Source organism: Alligator sinensis, unplaced genomic scaffold (genome assembly GCF_000455745.1).
Source record: "Alligator sinensis unplaced genomic scaffold, ASM45574v1 scaffold116_1, whole genome shotgun sequence".
Taxonomy (NCBI): Eukaryota; Metazoa; Chordata; order Crocodylia; family Alligatoridae; genus Alligator; species Alligator sinensis.
Window position 1 is genome coordinate 3,021,635 of NW_005841908.1, and position 5,549 is coordinate 3,027,183.

General features: G+C 44.3%; 1 long non-coding RNA gene across 1 annotated transcript in view; it reads left to right on the plus strand.

The window, feature by feature from the left end:
- LOC102383023 overlaps nt 1-2,322 on the plus strand; it is a 4,140-nt gene extending 1,818 nt beyond the window's left edge. Inside the window, exon 3 of the long non-coding RNA XR_323228.1 lies at nt 2,160-2,322. This is a non-coding gene — a long non-coding RNA (uncharacterized LOC102383023). The remainder of the gene's footprint in view (nt 1-2,159) is intronic.
- Nucleotides 2,323-5,549: the final 3,227 nt, after the last annotated feature.

Below are 5,549 nucleotides of genomic sequence, written 5' to 3' on the forward strand. Positions count from 1 at the left end.
AATCAACACACACAGGTACTTAGAATTTATTCTTTCATGATGATAGAGACACTGGTAGGCTTCCAAATTGCTTTAACATTGTAAATATACCAACAAAGCATTACCCAACTTCTCTCTCTCTCTCTCAATTATATGAGTGTTTGTGTAGAGTGGTTTTTTGTTTTAAATGTGGAAGAACATGGATTTTTGGTGTATTTTAAAAAATGGATTTTGGATGCTGCTGCAGCAGTCCAGCTGGCACAAACTGTAGTGTCCCCAGGTACCAAGTGGCCGGGCCCCAGAAGCTCCAGGGAGCGAGTAGCCCAGAGGTGCTTGCCAGGGCAGCTTTTTGTATGGATGGGGCCAGGACAGGGCAGCTTTTTATACTGCTGGGGATGGCACAGGTGCTGGTAGATCTGGGAGGAGCCAGGCAGGATTATTTTGCCCTAAGTGGCACAATTTGCTCCATGCCAAAGTGCATGTCCGAGCACGTGTGCTGAGGCAAAAAGCCCTGGCTCAAATTTTGCACTGCTTCTATTTTGAGCTGCTGCAAGCACACATGCTTGCATGTGTGGATGTGCCCAGTAGGGCCAAGAAGCTGGACCCAGGGGAGAGAGTGGGCTAGAGGCTCAGAGGCCTGACATAGAGTACCCTTGACTGGTCAATGCTGGGGCCAGGACCAGAATGGTCAAAAGGGCCAGGGACCCACCGTGAGGAACACCCAGGCACTGCTTCTATTTTGAGCTGCTGCAAGCACACATGCTTGCATGTGTGGATGTGCCCAGTAGGGCCAAGAAGCTGGACCCAGGGGAGAGAGTGGGCTAGAGGCTCAGAGGCCTGACATAGAGTACCCTTGACTGGTCAATGCTGGGGCCAGGACCAGAATGGTCAAAAGGGCCAGGGACCCACCGTGAGGAACACCCAGAGCTGAGGGCCTGGGGTTTCTGACTGGCCTTGGGGAAGCCCAGGGCCTGTGTGGCCAAAGGTCCTGGGGGGACCACATTGGAGAGGGGAAATGATTCAGGGAGCTAGGCGGCCTACTCCGCCCTCATTCGGGCTGCCTGAGTGTAGGGGTCTGGACTGAAGGATTCTGGGGCCAGTGTGGGGCCGGTGATGTTAACAACTGTGGATACCATCTGTGAGGCTTAGGCTGCGGTGTATGGGAGGAATGGAGCTGCAGATCTTGCCCCAATGCCGGGGGGGGGGAGATGTGCATTATTTATTGTCCTATCTATCTACATTTAATGTACTACTTTAAGAACATAATATATAATGTATAACTTACCAAACATTGCAATTTTGTGTTAATTATATTTATGGAATTTAAAATTAAGTTTTACTACTGCCTTATAGGGGTATAGGTTGTCACTGTGTTAGACTAAGGACATAGGCAGATAAGGTTCTTTGGGTAAATTTAATATCTCTTATTAGACCAACTCAAACAGTTGGAAAAAACTCTTCTTAGCAAGCTTTTGGGTATAAATACCCTTCGTCAGCCTGAAGAAGCACCTGCAGTTGGTGTGTGCTCTTCCTGGATGGAAGACCTTCATGCCTTATTGTTATTTGAACAAACCTAAGGCATTTTAAAATTAATTATTTGTAATTAGTGTTACAGATGGAGCTACAAGCTGCTGTACCCTAGGGTACTTAAGCATATCTTAGTTTTTGCCAGTTCATGAGAACCAGGAAAAAATAAAAGTTGAAAATAGAAACCATCAACATTGTAGTAAACAAAAACAATTTTTTTTTTTTTTTTATTACCTGGACTTGGAAAGTCTCCTCCATACAGTCAACACTCTCCAGAAACAAAAGAAACTCATATTTTGAGGGGAAAAAAGCTCAGAAAAAAACATCCCTCTAAGGCTGGAGAGAGAATTTGGCACATGAAACCAATATGTCATTTAAACAACCAAATATATCCTTGAAAATATTAGCATTGCAAGTTTCTTTGTCTAATCAGTCAGACTCAGTTTTTGAAATATAAATATTGATATTTATTGGTTGTGGGGTTTTTTTTTAATTGATAATTTGAATTTTTTTTTTTTTATCTTGATGGACTTCAGAAAATTGAGGGTTTGCACAGCTTGAAACAAGCTTCTCTACTCTTTCACAGGTTAGTTTTATTTCTCAATTTGGTGTGTGTATTTCTAAACATAGACCTGTTCTTTCATATGCTGTAGAAGATGGAGGAAGCAGTGAGAAGCAAATGAAGTCAGAGGCTGTGTTGTACAAAGGCCTTGTCACCATGTTCCAGGAGGAACACGCTTAGCGGAATCCCAGATTGCACTCCTGGACCAAATACATGATCATGTTCTGTATTCTGCAACGTTTGAAAGTACCTTGCCAACATCAAGTCCTAAGTGTGTTGCTTGTTTTGTAATCCAGTCAAATGCGATAGCAGTGCTATCATCACTAACATTTTTACCTTTGAATCTTGGATCCAAAAGTTTTGCAGCAGCATAAACTGGCTGATGACAAAATTTCTCCTGCCTGTGGATGAAGTGTTTTACTTCTGTCTTCTGTACTCATAAGTGGAGATATACTTGCATTGTCAAACAGTTGATTTTGTTTGGGCCATTATCATAGATTTCATAGACATCAGGGCTGGAAGGGACCTTGGAAGATCATCGAGTCCAGCCCTCCGCCCAAAGGGCAGGAAGTCAGCTGGGGTCATAGGATCCCAGCAAGATAAGCATCCAGTTTCATCTTGAAGGTGTTCAATGAAGGCGCTTGAACCACCTCCGGTGGCAGGCTGTTCCAGACCTTGGGGGCTCGGACAGTAAAGAAGTTCTTCCTTATGTCCAGCCTGAAACGATCTTGAAGTAGTTTGTGACCATTCGACCTCGTCATCCCTTGGGGCGCTCTGGTGAACAAACGTTCCCCCAGATGCTGGTGGTCACCCCTGATAAACTTGTAGGTGGCCATCAGATCACCCCTAAGCCTGCGCTTTTTCAGGCTAAAGAGCCCCACGGCTCTCAGCCTGTCATCATAGGGTCTGTTTCCCTGACCTCTGATCATGCGCGTGGCTCTTCTCTGGACTCTCTCAAGCTTCTCCACATCCTTTTTGAATTGTGGAGCCCAAAACTGGACACAGTACTCCAGCTGCGGCCTCACTAAGGCCGAGTACAGGGGGAGAATGACGTCCCGGGATTTGCTTGAGAACCATCTATGGATGCAAGCCAGCGTTTTGGTCACTTTACTAGCCGCCGCATCACATTGCAGGCTCATGTTCATCTTGTGGTCAATGATGACCCCCAAGTCTCTTTCTTCCATAGTGCTAGCCAACATAGCTGGGCTATGATGCTCGCCAGCTCCTTGAGTACCCTGGGGTGAAGATTGTCAGGGCCCGCTTCTGACTCCAGTGTCCACATCATTAATGAAGATGTTGAACAGTATGGGTCCAAGGACAGAGCCTTGGGGGACCCCACTGGTCACAGGACACCACGATGAGTGACTTCCATCGATTACTACCCTCTGGGTCCGACCCCGGAGCCAATTTTCCAGCCAGTGGATCGTGGAGGACCCAAGGCGACAATTGGCCAGTTTCTCCAAGAGGCGATCATGGGACACCAGATCGAAGGCTTTTTTGAAGTCAAGATATATGACATCAATCTCTTCTCCCTTGTCCAGGTGATAGGTCACCTGGTCGTAGAAGGAAATGAGATTGGTCAAGCAAGACCTACCCGCAACAAACCCGTGCTGGCTATCCCTTAAGATGTTGGCGTCGGCCAGTCCATTAAGGATGGCCTCTTTAATAAACTTTTCTAAGATCTTCCCCGGGATAGAAGTCAGGCTGATGGGCCTATAGTTTGCCGGATCCACTTTCCTCCCTTTCTTGAAGATAGGCACCACATTGGCCTTCTTCCAGTCTTTGGGCACTACACCAGAGCTCCAAGAGTTTTCAAAGAACCTAATGCTAGAGGCATTAGGTAAGGGATATCTGACAAAAGTGCACTGTATGATTCAGATGCAGCGATTGCTGATGAAATTAAATTTAGAGTCTTCAAGGAGTTCAGCAGCTGGATCCAGAAAACGTCCCTATTAAGTACAGTGTTCCTTACTCTTCGAACTACTTTAAGATCTTCAGTTATCACCGTTTCTTGAAGAGCTTCTCTGTTTTTTAGTAAACTTTCAAATGAGATCATCACCACACCCCTCCAGTCTTACTACAAAGTTTGAGTGTTACCATTTTATTCTTCCCATTCTTTTTTTTTCCTGCTTCTTCTTAAAGATTGCAGCTGCAATATGAGTAGATTTAATGTATTTTATAACTTCTTTTGCTCTATTATAGATCTTTTGAAGTGTGTTCAACTTAATGAAGTCATTAAAAAGCAAGTTTAGGTCATGAGAAGCACATCCTATTGCAGTACTATGTGGATATTTGTCCATTATGATCTCATAATGGACAGATATCCCATGCTGCTTTGATATTACTTGCATTGTCAGTCAGCAAAAAAAATACTTTAACACTCCCAATCTTGTGTAGGACTTCACATATTTTACTACTGATCTACTGTGCAGTATGTCTGTTCTCTCCTGTTTCAATGCTTTTATAGAAAAACTGACTGAGATGTTGTTATCCCAAAGTTTATGATTCCTTCTCCCCCTACGTTTTAAGACGGAGTGCTTCGTTGATTCTTTTTTCATGCACGGATTGCAGTATACATTCATATTCTGATTCTAGAAGAGGCTTGCTCTAAGAACGTCTGCTGGACAAATGGTATGATGGTCTTAATTTAAATGCTACTTGCCAATGTTCATTTTTAGTGATTGATAATGTGGTCCCAGAAGCATATATTGCTCTTGCAAGAGGTGGTCAATTTTTTTTTCTTGCTCTTCCGGTATCATCTTGTCTACAAGTGAACTTATTGGGAGTCTTTTGGATGCAGTTGGTTGAGAGATCTGTTTACCTGATGACACTGACTGGGCAACCCTTTGTGATGCTGATGTTACAGAAGAAGCAGGAGGACTTCTGGATTGAGAATGTTTGCAAGTGCTACTTCTACTGTCATCATGATCTACCTCACTCACACTCCTGAAGGATATTTTTTATGTCTGCAGGAGACTTCATACATGTGTAACCCTGGGTGTGACTCTACCCATGCCCTCACTTGAAGAGTGAGAACTTAGGGTACCCAACAGCCAGTACCCCTACTCAGCTCCCTGGGTAGCTGCTGCATGGTCCCCAAGCGCAGTGACAATCCAGACAACCTTGCAGACCATTATAAAACTACTGAAAGAATTTAATTATTTACAAGACACCATATAACTAATACAAGTAATGTTACACAACATAACTGGGCAATGGTGGCTTAAGGGTTAATGCTTCTTGGATACATATTACACCAGAGGAAGGCATACAAATTACCCATGCTAAATAAAGAACCAATTCTTATATAATAAAGGGCTTAGTTGGTCTGTCTAGCCGTAACATTCTTGGAGCACTCAGATTGATTGTTTCACTAACCAATCGGAGTGCCACCATGACGGCAGGGACAAAGGAGGGGGATGGAGTCAGTGCTGCTGGCCTTGCCCCACCCCCACTCTGTCCATGATGTCATGGCAGTGCT